The sequence below is a fragment of the Scardinius erythrophthalmus genome, assembly GCF_964197995.2.
Source record: "Scardinius erythrophthalmus genome assembly, chromosome: 7".
Taxonomy (NCBI): Eukaryota; Metazoa; Chordata; class Actinopteri; order Cypriniformes; family Leuciscidae; genus Scardinius; species Scardinius erythrophthalmus.
This window is the reverse complement of record NC_138227.1, coordinates 37,403,156-37,421,144: the sequence shown is the minus strand read 5'-3', so window position 1 is coordinate 37,421,144 and position 17,989 is coordinate 37,403,156. Positions and strand designations below refer to the sequence as shown.

The following is a 17,989-nucleotide window of genomic DNA, read 5'->3' as shown; positions in this document are numbered from 1 at the left end:
AGCCGCTCCGCAGCCCTGCTGAAAATGTGAAGCAGATTTTTGAATACATTTTTATTTATTTACATTAGTAAGCTACAGGACATTGTCTTTCAAAACATGACCTGAAAAAATAAAATAAAAATGGTACCCAGCCCTTCTGAAAATGCGAATGCGTCTCTGTCCCCAGCACATTTCAAACCAAACTGACGCCCATGTATTCGACTATGAGGTTCATAGTCGAATCAGACCTCTCCGAATCGAATCGTCGAATCCTCGACTATTAGAAGTCAGCCCTAGCATGTTTAGTGGATTGTTTAAAGAATGTTGCATACTGGCATTAGATAGTAGTCTGATAATTAAATACAATTAAATACAAACAGTTCTAAAGCAGGATAAAACCTTGTATGTGGTTCATTCACTTAATGATTTTAGAGATTAAAAGCTTAAACAAGAATCTCTAGTTTTTATTCTTGCTGTTACTTTTACTTCTTTAATACTCAAGTACAATTTTAATGTGGTACTTTTTTACTTTTACTCGAGTACGATTCTGGCCAGATACTTTTACTTTTAATTGAGTAAAATTTTCCCTCAGTACTTGTACTTTCACTTGAGTAACATTTTTGAGTACTTTTTACACCTCTGCTCCTTCACGAAAAACACACAATTTATGCCACAGCCTCTTGCTATGAACAACCATTAAGATTACTGGGTACCAGTAGAGGGTGATGTGATAAACCAGTTATACTGGGTAATAGTCAAACTCACTTTCTATGTTTTACACATGCCTGAAAACATATGAACATTCTCTGATGGACTCTGTGTTGTTAACACACACACACACACACACACACAAAAAAAAGGGTATTACTAAGATTTCTGGAAACGGTCCCATGGTAATACAATTTTTTTGGTACTTACCACAGTAATATGTGTTTTTACTTGCAACATGGTAATACAAGAAGTTTTTAGGCATGTGCCTTGCAATGCCACGTTTTTTTTTTTTTTTCTCATGGTAAAACTACAGTACGAAGTACTGAGTGCTTCAAAGTACCATGTGTTTCTTTGTTATTGTTATTCTTTGAAATACCATGGTATTTGAATATGGTAATCATTCACTATCACAGTACATAAACCACCATAAAGCCACCATCTGACCCCCGCTGCACCACACAGTACATGCAAGTACATTTTGCAGTGAGGGAAGTGGGTGTCAAAATAGGGCCCGTTTTTATTGCTTGAAAAAGGTTGCTCACTCTTTCTCTCTCGCTGTGAAATATGCACACACACACACACACACACACACACACACAACACACACACACACACACACACACACACACACACACACACACACACACACACACACACACACACACACACACACACACACACACACACACACTTGTTTACTATGTAAATGGGGACATTCCACAGACTTTTTATTTTATTTTTATATGTACATCTAGTGATAAATACCCTAACCCACACCCTTTCCCTAACAGAAAACTTAATGCATTTTACAATTTTAACAAAATTTACTTACTTTATTTTTATACTGGTTTTACAAATGAGGACATAGGCCTACCCAAATCTGTCCCCAAAATTATTAATGGTACCGACACACACACACACACACACACACACACACACACACACACACACACACACACACACACACACACACACACACACACACACACACACACACACACACACAATGTTGACTCCCACTGCTAAGAGAACAATGCTAGCAGGACGAACAAAGCCCCTGCAGTGACATTTAAACACACGTTGCAAGATGAGCACCACAAATTTACACACACTCTGACGGACAGACACACTCAGACACAGGACAGCATTAATCATATTTTAATTGCTTCTCTCAATTAATTACAAATAATTGTTGCGATATTTGCTCCGCTGATTATTTGTCCTAAAAAAGTTTTTTTTGTTTTTTTTGTTTTTTTGACATTTCTGTTATCTTGCATCAGTAACAAGCCTCCACTGTCTTTCCTGCTTGCGGTCGCCAGATGTCAATAGAATAAATCCCCCAAACAAGGCTTTTCTCTTAAAAAAAGATAAATTTTCTGCACAGTACTGCACAATATATCAACATTATCGAAATATCGCAAATGTATATATCGCGATATGCATATTGCAACAGTTTGCAATAACTGGGGTCATGAACAAAAGACAAAGAGAAAATCACTCTTTGCTCTTGGCTGAATAACTTTTGTAGCTTTAATAAGAATCTGTATATATATATTTAATTTATACAGTGAAAACTAAGCAGTGTTTTATTTTTACATTTGATTATTCAGTTTCTGTTGTTAAATAAATCTAATATAGGCTTTCCTGAAACCCTGAACCCTGTGGTTTACACTGATGTTAAAATAACACTTCTTACGCTACAGTAAAACACTGCTGTTCACTTTCAGAAGTTTTAGGGATGTTTTCTGGTCACAAAAAGAATGTGAAACACGCATGTAGGTTATATAATTTTAAATATATTTTAAAGATAATTTAAGTTTATTTTACACACTTTAAAGGGTTAGTTCACCCAAAAATGAAAATTCTGTCATAATTACTCACCCTCATGTTGTTCCAACCGCGTAAGACCTTCGTTCATCTTCGGAACATAAATTAAGATATTTTTGATGAAATCAGAGCTATGTCTCACTCCTCCATAGGCTGCTATGTGACCGAAACTTGCTGGCCCAGAAAAGTTATTAAAGAGATCGTTAATATAGTCCAAGTGACTCCAGTGGCTCAATCTTAAGTATATCAAGCGACGAGAATACTTTTTGTGCGCAAAAACAAACAAAAATAACGACTTTATTCCACTTTTCATTTCCTTCTCTCTGGGCCTCGTAGTGTTTTTGCGCTGCGCGTCTGTGTTGCACGTCATCACGCATCACACACATGACCGGCGTCGGCCAATAGTGAGCCTACGTGGTGACGTGTAACACAGACGCGCTGCGCAAAAAGACTACGCGAACCAACTAGAGGCCCAGAGAGAAGGAAATGAAAAGTGGAATAAAGTCGTTATTTTTGTTTGTTTTTGCGCACAAAAAGTATTCTCGTCGCTTGATATACTTAAGATTGAGCCACTGTAGTCACTTGGACTATATTAACGATCTCTTTAATGACTTTTCTGGGCCAGCAAGTTTCGGTCACATAGCAGCCTATGGAGGAGTGAGACATAGCTCTGATTTCATCAAAAATATCTTAATTTGTGTTCCGAAGATGAACGAAGGTCTTACGCGGTTGGAACAACATGAGGGTGAGTAATTACTGACAGAATTTTCATTTTTGGGTGAACTAACCCTTTAAGCATTATCGTATCACATATTGAGTTATCGCAAAACGCAATTTTCTTCAATATCGTGCAGCCCTAATCAACCATGCTGATTTGTCAACCATGAACACACTCTCTCTGTAATGCGAAAAAAGCACTGATGATCTGACAACACCGACAAACATGTATGCTGGAGTTTAGCAATGTTCATTGTGAAATTTTGCTCGAATGAAAGAGTCACACAGCCATCTGTTCTCCTTCACGAGGCCGTGTGTCACCTGTGCGATATGCTGATACCACATCCAAATCTGGACCATATTGTATAATAGTTGGTGAATAAATTCAATCCGTGCAAACTCTGTGCTACAATACAAAGTAAAAATGTAACATAATTTGGACTTGTTGGAATTAATACTTGGAACTTAAAGTCCCCCTGTGGTGAAAATCCAGCTTTTAATGTTGTTTATATGTCTATGTGGTGTTTTTAATGTGCTTTAAGACAAACCATGTGCAAATTCATTAGTCAACACCATTGCTGAGTATTTTCTCCTTAAAACTGCAGTGAACCAAAGACAGTCTCAAAAACACGGTTTGAAATCGCTGGTGTTTCTGACGTCACAAACTACCTTGTAACCAATCAGATCAACGTGTGATCGTCAACGAGTGGATCTCTGAGCTGGAGTGAGTGAGTGGAGGCGGGGCTCATTTACATATTCATAGAACCATGAATACTAAATGAGGTAAGGGTGTAGAGTTATATTCAAGACATTTTAAGACTTTTTTTCAAGGGAAAAAATTTTAAATTGTAATTTTGGTGTTTAAAGATGAGTTTTAAGGGATAAAATTATTGACTACAGGGGGACTTTAACTTTTTCATGTTTTTGAGAGAAGCTTATTTCAATTTGACCAGTTTTCATAATGTAAAGCAGTTGAAAAATACATAGCCACCGTCTGTTTGTAGTGTTTACCCATTTCAAATATGAAAATGGCTAAAAGGAAAAAAAGACCACGAGTATAGCTCTTTGCGGGCTGTCTGTATGAATTTGCATTTGTGGAGCGATCTGAATCTGTGGTTTGTCTCATTTACAACTGAATTGCTTCTCATAAAATATCTAATGTGAAGACAAAATACAAAGCAATAGCCTAAATATACAGTATATATTTTATTCTTTTCAAATAAATATAACAGTGATTAATCTCAAAATAATCGTGATTATCAGTTTAATCATTATCGTGCAGCCCTAGGAGAGCATAAACATTCTTCATCTGTACACGCATGAACACACCACTGTATGTGTCCTTATCACAGAGCAAACAGAGAGAGGCGCAGTTAGAGGTACAAACCCTACAGCCCAAACCCGGAGGTGTTCCTCTCTTCCTCATCTGTCCTGATCTACCTCCAGCTCTCACACTGGAATGCCAGGAATCCACATTCCTCACTGACCCACATCCTCCTTCTAACACACACACACACACACACACACACACACACACACACACACACACACACACACACACACACACACACACACACACACACACACACACACACACACACACACACACACACACACACACACACACACACACACACACACACACACACACACACACACACACACACACACACACACACACACAGAGAGAGAGACTTCTCTCACATTTTTGCCAACCAGGAAACAAATTATTCTATTCTAATAAAAAAAAAGACATTTCAGGAAACAATAATTACTTAAGCTGATCAGAACATGTTTGAAAAGGAAGTCATGGGTAAATATCAAGAAACAGCTAAAGACTTGAACCATTAATACTAACACTATTAGATATATCTATTTATTTATTATATAAAACTATGTGTAATGTGCTAGACTATCTGGGACTACTCACAACACTTCCATATTGCTGCCCTATTGTTGGTTTGATTGCTTTTATTGTTCTCCTCATTTCAAAGTCATTTAGGATAAAAGTGTCTGTTAATTGATTACATGTTAAATCAATGTAAATATCAACACTGAACACCTAAATCTAAGGGCCACATATTTAATTGAATAAGGAATGGACAATGTCTTAGCCTACGTTTACACAACAACGATATGCTTAAAACTGAGAAGTTTTCCCTTTGAGTTTTCCGCGTACAGACGACACCATTGTCAAAACGATCCCCATTCACACGGATCCGCGAAAATGACTAAAAACGCTGCATTCCTCTGCCAGGCCATTAAATGGTGATGAAACACTATAGACTGAACACGTAATACGCATGTGCATGACGTCATCTTCAGAGATTCATGTTTTTGTTGATTACAGAGACTGTTTTCAAAAGCTTCCACTTTGAAACCCGTTTTCGAAAGTTTGCGTTTTCAGGCACCCAAAACTTGGTTTTCCTTTATTCTGTTGTCGTGTAAACGAATGGACAAAACGCATAAAAAGTTTTACGTTTTTAGTTGAAAACGGCGTCGTGTAAACAGCCCCTATATGCTGATTAAGCTTTTGAAACTCGTAGACTATGAAAGAAAACCTGATTTATATAAGACATCATCAAGCACTGAATACCAAAAAGAGCGCACAGTATTTTTTGGAAGAAGGCGTTAATCCATTTGCGAAAAAGGCACATTTTATCACGTATGAAGCTAAGCATAAAAGAGGACATACCTCATTTGGATGACTTAATATAGCAGCTACAAGTATACGTTGGATTTGTACCAAAGGTCGCATCATTCAACTCAAGTGACGTAAAAAATGAGGAACTCAATTTGCTCATAATAATTATGATTGACATGTTTTCCACCGCTATAATTGACAGGAACTAAAGATGATCTCAGAGTTGGCCACTTGTGTAATTCTAAATGTAACGCCTCTCCAAAGGGTGAGAAAAGAACCACAAACAGAAATACAGTTTTTATGAAGTAAATTTGTGATTTAACGGCTAACATTGGAGTGGCCAAAAGAATATCTATCTACCCACATGTGTCGCCACAACCTTATAATAAACAAAGAGAGCGCTGTAGCTGCCTAACATTTCCCACGTCAGTACAACACCAGCAGCCAAATATCCACACCCTTTTATAAAATTCATTTCTTCCTCCAATGTGTTGTTCACCCAAGTGTGTGTGTGCCAGCTCTGTAATGCTTAATAGCTCATTAGAAAAGATTAGGGTCAATTTCAAGACTTAAATGTAATTTCGATTTCTTACAAAAGCTACTGTATGGCTTCAGAAAGCTTGGTAAATAGTGTACAAATCATATTGACCTTTTATGAGACACTTTTGGAGCTTGACAAAACCTAATCTTCAATTTACCCTTTGTGTTCCATAAAGAAAGAAAGAACAGGAAGAGCAATGTTTTTTTCTTTTCTTTTCGTAGTGACAGCAGAGGCCACTAAAACTCAACCTTTTGTGCCTGAACAGGCAAATATGAACATTGCAATATATTACAAGATACAATTCCGATTATAATATCAACAAAACCTTAAAAAAATAAACTGAACTAAACTCAATCAGTGCTCTGTCTCTGCCTGAACTCCTGGTCAACCACACATAGTCATTATTTATGTGTTACAAACATTTAAATAACAGGGGACCAATGTGTACTGGGGTGAAAGTTTATATAGTTTGGGTATGAACGTTGATATCTACATGGTAGCAATGAAAATAGAGCAAATTACCTTTTTGAAAGTGTCTTGACACTTGCATTGTATTGTATCGCTTATATTGTTACGCCAGTAGGTGGCGACAAGAGACTGTTTAAAAAAGTGTTTGTCATTGAATAATTCATTAAAGCTGCAGTCTGCAGTTTTTCCTCTTTGTCGCCATCTCTATCTGTTTGAAATCTGCAATTGCAGTTATTCGCAGTATTTTCAACTTTACGTGGGTTGTGCTTCGGCACCGTGCGGATGAATCCAATGTTTTGAGGAGAATGTGTGTCTGTCAGTCACCGCGCCGGTGTGGATACTGTCATTCGCAATCACAGACTCTACTTTTTGGAAGTATGACCAACATAAGAATTTTTACCTGAAAATGTCATCTGAACAAGTAACATCCACTTTTGTTCTGACCAACTAAGGGGAAAAAAGCATTGCAGTAAATCGCACTGATTAAATCTAACGATCGCTTATATCACGTCAAACTGTGCAAATTATACTTTTTTCTCAAATTGTTAATGTTCACAACATCAGCATTGCGTGATTACATTTAACGCCCTTCTGATATTTATCCTTGTTTTCGAATGGGCCGGTTGCAGTCTCTTTTTTTTTCAAGTTTTTCAAGTTTTACAACGGGTGAATCTCCAGTTGTCACTGGTGATTGTCATTTGAACCTTTCTGGATCCGTCATCAAATTGATAAGTTTAATTATATCAAGTGCTGTGAGAAAAGGCTATAAATCTCCACCTCCAACATCCTCACACTCATAGCCTACTAGCCGAGATGTGTAGAGATGTGACGTAATGACGCGAACACATGCTCGAATTTCCCACGGAAATCCACCAGTACCACTGGAATTAAAAACATTATTACAAGCTTACCGTTTTGAATCGAGCTAACGCAAGCAGATAGTTTTGAACACTGGCTGGTTATGTACTTGCTCTAAAATTTATTTTGGATCATTTTTAACCCAAAAAGCTACATACTGCAGCTTTAAAGAGATTCATTCACAAACACTGATCCATCCAATAATGAAACAAGTCTTCATGAATGAGACATTGACTTTTTTTGATTAAATAGACTGAAGCAATGAACATTTTGTCAGTACCTCTAATTTTGTGTTATTTTGTTCAGTTGTGTAATGTTTTTTCTTCAGAATCGTGGGAGAATCGCGATCACAATTTTAAACAAACAAAAACGTTTAGGCGCAAACCCGAAGCCCAAAGTTGACTTCTCGGAGCACGCACACAGAAAGCCGCTTGGAGAACAGTATTACTTTCGAGGCTTAAAACACTATCTCTATTTATCATCGAACATGTCCTGAAGTTTCGCAATAGTAGCCTGCATTTTAAAACAATCACTGATCTAACTGATGTGGATGTTAAGTTTGGGCTTTAAGGGAGGAACGAAACCGCACGGCTGTGAAGGAAAGAAATGCAATAACATTTTTGTGCAGTAAAAAAAGATGTGAATGTGCATGGTGACTACATGAAAGTAAATTGTAAAATTGTTATTTTTGGGTGAACTATTCGTTTAACCTCTAAATTTAGAGTCCATTGTGCAGCTGCCCTTTCACTGCTGAGCCATGGTGGCAAATTTTCAATAAACACACACAAGCACATACTAAAAAAGAGGTTAATCAGTTACCTCTTCCGAGGCCTGACTGAACAAAGGTCCCATTTTAGCCGCGGGTGGAGCACACAAGTCTCTCTCTCTCTCTCTCTCTCTCTTCCTGTACGACTAACTATATGTGCATGTCTGAATAAAGCTGTGATATGAGTCTACATGAGAAAGTTATGCAAGAGCTGACAGATGGAAAGCATAGACTATACAAACTATCAATTCACAACACGCACACACATTTGAGAGAGACAGTGTGAATGAGAAAGCAGCTGTCACACCGCTTCTGATGACTGCAGTGCGGTTTCTCACTTACTGTAGTTTAAGGCTCTCTTTTCTCTTACCAGTAGGTGGCGACACGTGACTGTTAAAAAATGAATGTTATTGAATAATTCATTAAACCCGATTTTTTAAAAATGAGTTATTCAGATAAATTAGAAATAACATTTTAAATAGACTTAAGGGTTTAAAAAATTTTTTTGCTTCAGAACTTCTAATAAATTACATGTTATTTTGTTTAGTTTATTGTTCAGAATCGTGGGAGAATCGTGATCTCTGTTTGAAAAAAAAAAAACGTGATTCTCAATTTATCCAGAAGCGAGCAGCTCTATAACGCATTTTGCATGACGACTCAAATTTAACACTGGACATCAAAAGGATCAGTATTGGGGACGATTAAGCATTTTTATAACTGATCGGCGTCGGTTATCCTAAGCGATCCTTTATTTTACGTCAGCTGTCTCGCAGGTGTCGTGCAGTAGGTGGCAGTGTGCACTTCAAGTGGGTTTGGCAACCGCCATTTAAAGGAAAAGAAGAAGCTCAAAACGTGCGTTTGTGACGTGCAAGGTCTGTTGCACGTCACACACTTTCAAACTTCCGTGTTTAGCATATTTGATGCACACTATTAATGAATCACTCGAAAGTAATTTATTTACTGTTTACTAGTATCTGCTATGGGATGCATCTCGCTGCTTCTGACTAGACTGACAGACTGGCATTCTGACACGGCGAGCTTCATGCTTTAGCCTTCAAAAGATTAGTTCACTTCAGAATAAAAATTTCCTGAGTATTTAATCACCATCACATTCAGGATATTCATGTCTTTCTTTCTTCAGTCGAAAAGAAATTAAGGATTTTGAGGAAAACATTCCAGGATTTTTCTCCATATAGTGGACGTCAACGGGAACCAACGGGTTGAAGTAGTGCTGGGCGGTTTGACCAAAAATCAACATCACGATTTTTTTCTAAATTATACCGGTTTCACGGTTTTTTTTTTTTTTCAAGCATGATGGGTGTTAACCACATTTTCTACTGAGTGAGAGAGGAAATACTGCAGTAGATTTACTTATAATGCCATATTTTATTGTCATGAGTGAATATTATAGAAAAAATCCACACTAATATTAATAATACAGGTTTGCAAGGCTGTTTACAAAGAGGTGCCAGCAGGACGCGCTTTCCAGCGCTTTCCAGTGGTTTCCCCGGTAACGGATGTACACAAAGCAGCAACGCTCATAAACACTGCTTTATCAGGAAAGATAAAGAAAGATTCAATCGTAATAACAAAGAAACTTTTCTAAAGACCGTCAGTTCACTTCAGATACGTTAATACAGTATAAAAACACGCGCGCCGCGAGAAAAAAGACACTCTCACCCCCACACGTCTCGTGCCCATTCTAGTCAATGCTTGTGTTTCAGATCGAAGCTTCCCAGAAGCGGCTCTCCGCGCCGCTTCGCTAAATATAGGCGCCAAGTCTATTTTGACGCACCGCGTGGAGGACGGAATAAAACCTTGTCGCAGCTGTAATGCGCCGCAGACGTGTGTTGTAAATGAGGGGTGAGACTGTGTCGCGCAGCGCCGCGTTCCGATTAAAGCGACATACACCGGTATTGCGGTATATTAAAAATTCATATCGTAACAAAAATAAACACCGGTATTCGGTATGAACCGGTAAACCGCCCAGCACTAGGTTGAAGGTCCAAATTGCAGTTTCAGTGCAGCTTCAAAGGATCTTCTCTACACGATCCCAGCCGAAGAATAAGAGTCTTATCTAGCCAAACCATCGGTCATTTTCAAAAAAATAATAATAATAATAATTATATACTTTTTAACCACAAATGCTCGTCTTGTATGTCCACGACTTCATGCATAATGTAATCACATTGGAAAGGTCAGGCGGGAACAGGGCAAAAAACTCCATCTCAATTTTCATTCAATGAACTAATCCTTTAAATCCACTTTTAAATTTGTTTTGTTGCAATTACTCTGCTTATTGTGCATATAAAATATGTATGCATGTATAATATAGGCCTATAAATATATTCCACTTCTCCATAGTGATAGATGCCCCTTTTTTGCATTTGAGCCCCTGAGAAACTCTCTGGGCGTCCCTGTATACACACTGGATTGATTTTAATCACTTTAATGTACTTGAAGTGTGCACAAAGCACTAGGAAAATGCAAGTATCGAATTGGAACTTGATATTGTCAGATACTCAATATTCAATGACTTGGATCGGACATGGGGCACAAAAAACTTGACCAGAAAAAGGGCTTAAAATAGATAGCTAACAAAGTATATAATATATACTTAATTCTTATTATGTGTGTGTGTCGGTGTGTGCTCACACTTTCAAATTTCTCACTCGGTCAAGTTACAAAGATCAGCCTCTTGATCCTCCAAACACACACGCAAAATAGGCCCTTACAAAAGCACCTCAACACACACACACTTGATATCACTTCCCAAAGCATATTCAACATAGTAAAGACTCAAATCAATAGTGTTTGCTCTAACACTTTTCTCCTCCTTTCACTTTCTTCCTCTCTTCCATCTATTCTCTTGGTATGTTTCACTCCCTCCTTTCCTGTTCCTCGAAACTGAATTCTTGAGCGTGTCCTGACTCGTGTGCAGGGAACTGTAGGAATCCAGGTACGGGCACGCTTACAGCTCTGTTCACTGCAGCAGATCCCACAAGTGCACAGGTGTGCATACAGGTGTCTGAGTGTGCATACGTATGGATATCAGGAGACGAGAACGCAATTCAGCATTTATGTAAGTGCATGAAAGAGAAGAGACAACTGTGCAAATGTGATGCCACATGCAAATTAAAGAAAGCGTGGTGTGAAGGCTTGCATGACTCAATTAAACTATCAATCATACACCCAGTTCACTTCCACAGGAAATGAGCACAGATGTCTTGTACTGACTGTCCTGACACTAACTGATCAAATTATGGGCACAAACACCGGTGCAGAGACAATGTAAAAAGAAAGCAGAACCACTTTCTGACACTTGAGTAAAAACCTGTTTTGACATGTCCAAAAACTTCATGCCACAAATGGCCATATTTTATTACACAAATCTCTATATAACTGCAATCCAAGAAAAGGTAGCACTGTAGAATTCAAAACATCCAGTCACTACGATCCATTTTTAATCTATAGGGTCTTAATCACATGCTCTTACTGAAACAGATCAGAAAGGGCTAGCGCAGAGTGGAATCAGTTTGCAGACTCACACTTCTAACAAGGCTTTATGACATCTTAATGCAACCCAATAGTCTGTACGCGGAAAACTCAAAGGAACAACTTCTCCGTTTTAAGTATATCGTCTACTGTTGTGACGATACTGGAATTTCTAACTTAGATACGATACCTTGAAAAATATTGATATTCAATACCATTTTCAATACAATGGGGAAATCAGCCATGTATACATAAATTAAATATACATTTATTTATTTCAGCATCAACGTTTTTTGATAGTTTGAGAAATTTTTTTGCTACAGCTTACACAGCAACTTGAAACTTTGAACTATTTTTACAAAAAAAAGACACATAAACAGTCAATAAATTAAAACCAAATAGACTAATTGCAAACAGTAACACAAATAAATAAGTACGATAGAATAACGAGACAAATGGAATAAACATGGCTTTCAGTTTTTTAGGTGGGTCTAACTGTAGTAATGCTTACAATTAAAGAGCAGAAGCGATTTTCTCTTTGTCTTGTTTGATTAACATGACAAACAGCAGCAGGTTTATTAGACTGTTGTCACTTTAAGGGTAGGCTACATTTACACAACAACGATATGCTTAAAACTGAGAAGTTTTTCCTGTGAGTTTTCCACGTACAGGCGACACCATTGTCAAAACGATCCCCATTCACACGGATCCGCGAAAACGACTAAAAACGCTGCATTCCTCTGCCAGGCCATTAGATGGCGATGAAACACTATAGACTGAACACGTAATACGCATGTGCATGACGTCATCTTCAGAGATTCATGTTTTTGTTGTTTATGCAGAGACCGATTTCAAAATCTTGCACTTTGAAACCCGTTTTCGAAAGTTTGCGTTTTCAGGCACCCAAAACACGTCTGTTGTCGTGTAAACGAATGGACAAAACGCGTAAAAAGTTTTACGTTTTGCCGTGTAAACAGGCCCTGAAGCTTAAGCACGGATCCAACTGTTATACAACATGCGTTTTTTCTCAAGTATTTACGTTCCAAAACTGACCGCGTTTACGTGAATACTCGCCATGACGGCATTTTAACAATTTTGTGTGTATTTGACCATTTAAGCCAAATAAGCCAAGAACTAAATGTGGTTCTCGCGAGCTGTTTGAGAGGCGGCTTTATGAGAGCGTCATTTATATAGATCAGTGGTGCACACCACGCTCTTTTGGTGTGAGCGCGAAACCTGAGGAAATGAGTAAAATTATGCACAATACTTCACGCCCAAATTCAGGACCCAACACTATTCAACTGGAGTGAATGACACAGGTAAGTGATAGGAGGAGTGTGTGTGTCAAACTGTCAATTCACCGTCGGAGAGAAGAGAGAGCGAGAACGCATCTGGTATCGGTCTATCGAAATATCACACCACTAAGAGAAACTCTACTTATTCAAATCGATTGGGTCATTCTTCCCTGACATTTGTGATTGTTCATATTTTTTTCTGAAGAAAGACTAACGTAAATAGCAATGAAAGCCACAATATTAAAAGCCATGGATGAATATTTACTGAGTAATCTACTATTTTGTAGAATTTTCACCTGAGATTTGGAGCCAAATTACATGAAATAAATATCTCATATCGTCTGGTAAAAAACCTACATCCCAGAGATATGGGGATCTCAATGCGAATAAATTGCTATATTGTACATTGCATACACCTGATACTTTTTTCTTTCAAAGAGGAATGTCTGAAGAACAACTAATGTTTGAAACTAGAAATAGTTTCCCTCTTGAAAACAGTTGCATATAACATTCCTGTCTGAGTGCCACAAAAAAAAAAAAAATCCCAAGTTTGCTTGCCTGTAACTCCAGAAGTATTAAAGATTCTCTTTCTTTTTCCCATTTTTGAACAGTCACCATTGGCATTTAATGCAACAAATATTGCTAAAGTCAACAGATTTCTAAAGTCATTTTCACCCCCGTCTAGAACAAAATATTGGATTACTCCATTAATATTGATCCATGACATTTAATATTTTGGCTTTCTGCTTCATTTATGCATGTCTTTCACCAAAGAAATGATCAAAACTGAATAATGATGGCCCGGAATGAATGCCCTATTGCACTTTGACAATTACATAATCTTTAAGGAAATTGAACCTTGCCTATGTACCGTTTATGTCCATGTCAGAACAAAAACGGGAAGTACTAAGCAGACAAATGAGAACATGTGTTTCACAACAAATGCATATGTTTGTTACATTGTATTTTTTTTTATAGCATGTAAGTGCTAATGTCCTATGAAATAAAATGAAACACATGTCAAGTTCACTCTCTGTGACCTAGAGTTTTAGAATAGCCAATTACACTTTTATGGCTTTTGAGCTGAAAGGATTCGCTTAGTTATCTTCTTCATCTTTGTCATATTTTTTTTTTTTCTAATCCCGGACAGTATTACATAGACACATAGTCTAGGTGGAGTTAGGTCACTTACAGTATTACATTAGAGTTAATCAGCATTGAATTACTAACTATTGGCAAGGTTTTATCTACAATGACTAACAGAATTACAAAACCTACCATTATCCAACAGGATTCTGCACAGCCTATGTAATTTGATTCAAAGGCAGAGCAAGTTATTACATTTTGATGAAAGACTATGAAGACAAACATTTGTTCCTTTATGATAACATGCACAATATGACCTCAAATGTGTATTAAGTAAAAAGGGTCAATTTTGTTGACATTTAATATTGTTATTGTTTCTAAAACATTACAACATTAAAGATTCTTAATGCTAACTGGCTCTCCGATAGATAATCTGCTCTTTAAACCAGTCGGCCCTGGGAGTGTGTGTGTGTGTGTCTGTCCCTCTTTCTAAGGAAAAATGTTTTCCTGCGCCTCTAAAACAAACACACACACTGTGCTCTCACATGACTGAGAGAATCAGCCCATTCATGGCCCCTGTCACCACAGTGACCTCTCTTCTGACTGTGAGCGAGTGTGTGTGGGCATCCCGAAGTGTTTGTGTCCCCTGACTGATGACATCACAGTCTGCCACCGAAGTCTCTCTGAAGCTCCGGTCACATGTGTGAGGGTGAGGGCCAAGAAGAACAACTCACAAAAAACACATGTCTTACTCTACACACACACATACTATCTGACTGAAGATGACCTTTCATGTGTTCAGGAAAACATAATCGTCGCAAAATTAGCGCAAAATATCCTTAATAAAAATGGAAGTTCCTGTAACCAGGGAAGCCATCATAAATGACGTGCGCGCAGACGAAACGCTGGCATGTTCGCTTGCGTTGTTGGGATGCTGGTGTTTGTGAACGCAATCGTGTGAGACGCAATTAAATCAAATCATTCTGATGACAGACTTTGCATTTCAGAACGACCAAACCAACATTTGAGACGCTGTACGATGCGATTGGTTAATCCGCTGGTTAGTCCAGGTTAATCCTCTGTTGAGGCAAAGTCATGTGAGGTTTTTTGTTGCGCATCAAAGGGTTTATTCAGTAAATGTGTTTCCATCGTAGTTTAGTCTTCTTATCGGACAAAAAAACGTACCTGCCTCAATTGAGCGCATATGTTTTTATGCACATTTTTAGAATGTATATGCATACAATAGTGTGAATGTAAAAAAATAGTATACAACACTGTAAAAACAATTGCTGCCTACATTTTTTTTTTAAGTACAGTCAACTTGTCTTGGATGTTTAAGTCATTTCAACATAAATTTCATTAAACTGACTTAAAAACAATTGCTGCCTAATTTTTTTAAGTACAGTCAACTTGTCTTGGATGTTTAAGTCATTTCAACTTAAATTACATTAAAGTGACTTAAAAACAATTGCTGAATCTTGTATATCCTAACTTTTAAAAAAGTTGCAAATTGCTTAACTTATTTTAATGAGTTAAATCATATGTTGTCAACTTATTGATCATATAATCTTTTTTTTTTTTTTACAGTGTAGCTACATACCCTATATTTATTATTTCATTTAGAAAAATACTAAAATGAGAGAATGTGCAAGGAAAAATTTGGGTTTTGATAAATGTGTTGGTTAAAAGACCAAATCTAAAACAAGTAAAAAACAAACAAAACAAAAAACAGGTGAAGCCAGAAGTGAGAATCTTTGGATTTAAATTTCGACCCACTTTTGAAATTGTTTTGCATTCCACACAATATGCAAATCAGAATATTTTCTAATCCAATGGGAAATAACTATGGAATGTTGATTTAATCGCCACCACCTTGGGAATGACGTCAAACTGAAAACGATGTTGACCTGTCTTGACCTGCCTTGATTTTCCAACTTGAACGTCCGACCTGGAGAGCCTCTCCAGTGGTATCTTTCAAGAAGGAAGTTTAAGAATTCCAAGTTCTGAATGGTCTGGAACGCATTACTAGATCCAGAAAGTTATTTTCATTTTTCTGTAGAATATGCACCAGGGTTGGTGAACGGCCTGTGGGCGTGTCCTGAGGTTCTTTACTCATGTCCATATGGAGGTTGAGTCATAGTTTAGTCCAGTATTATGCCATCGCATCCGTCTATGACACAAACACCCGATGTCGTGCCTCTCTGTCCGATAAACACACGTTTATGTCCTGCCAGGTAAACTGAGCAGTCCTACATTTTAACGAGTGTCCGTAATGGATGGGCTATAACACATCGTTTAATGATAAAACGGTGATTCCTAACTTAATTTTTTTTTTTTAAGAGCCATGTTTAATAAAGCAAGTGAAAGCGTCCAGAATAGATGTCAACTCTTAGGGTCAATTTGATACTCCAAATCTAAATAATGAATTTACAAGTCTGAAACTTTTCCAGAAACATGCCAATTCTATTTCTTTTTATTAACCAGGTTGGAGCACTAAAGCACTTCTCCACGAATGTGTCACTTTTGCAGCGTATAGCATCCGATTTATTTATTCAACGGCATAATATTAACAAACAAATAACAATTGAGGCGGTCAGTGTCGGACAAGATCAATGCAATACAAATCTACGCCACTCAAAGCAACACACACACACCACAGAACACAAAACACTTCCCAGCACAGAACGCTCACCTTTAGAATAGATTATCCCACGGGAATGGAATGTCCGACGCCAGTTCTGTGGGATTCGCGGAAACTGAACGTTCGTAGTTAACTGTGCGTTGAACTCCGTAACACCACCGGGCAGGTTTTAATCACAGTAAGACGACAAAAGCAGAGTCTTCTTCTCCTTCAAATGTCCAGTGCAGTCTCTCACTCGACAGGTGAACAGCTCTAGTCCTCTTCCTGCTTCTTTCCGCAGGCTGAGTGACTGAAACAAGCGATCGCTCGGTGATTTTTTTTCTCTCTCCCTGTTTGCTTTACACTCCCTCCCTTTCCACACGCAACCGCTATTTTGTCAACAGTTCGCAGACACACGAACTTCTGAGCCGTGATTTCACCCGGAAATAGACATAATGTAATGCGATGACAACTTACGCAGTCGTGAATGTTTTTAATGTCGTGTGAATATCTCCACGCAGACAGACTAGGCCCGGCGAACTGCTTTCTCTCACGCTCACACTCGACTAACGCATGATTCCTCAGGGATGAGATGACGAGGAGGGTGCTCTGGACGTAAACAATACGTACATTTACTAATTTGGTCAAATTTCCCCACCGTTTTTTCTTAACGACACTCCTGTTTTAAGGCAGGACTATTTTAACGGTTTGGTTGTTGTTGTTTTCAGTGTTATTTAATAGGTCGTATTTAACACATAACTTACTGACTTTTTTTTTTTTTTTTTTTTTTAAACGGTCCGGGGATTTATGAGGGAAATTAGAAAACAACATTGAAATTTCACTCGGGTATTTTATCGAGCGAGTTTTTTTTTTTTTTATTATTATTATTAAATCCATGCTATCCTTCCTTATTTAGTTGCTTAAAAAGGACCTGTTACGCTCGCGGTGTAGTGTGGTGTCTGCAGACATCTAGTGCTGATGG

At 37.9% G+C, this 17,989-nt stretch overlaps 1 protein-coding gene across 1 annotated transcript in view; it reads right to left on the bottom strand.

Annotated features, from left to right (window-relative positions):
* The window catches only part of pik3cb (phosphatidylinositol-4,5-bisphosphate 3-kinase, catalytic subunit beta), a 73,137-nt gene extending 55,555 nt beyond the window's left edge, over window positions 1–17,582 (bottom strand). The window contains exon 1 of the mRNA XM_081371072.1: window positions 17,080–17,582. The gene's annotated coding sequence lies outside the window, so the exon portion shown is untranslated. The remainder of the gene's footprint in view (window positions 1–17,079) is intronic.
* Window positions 17,583–17,989: the final 407 nt, after the last annotated feature.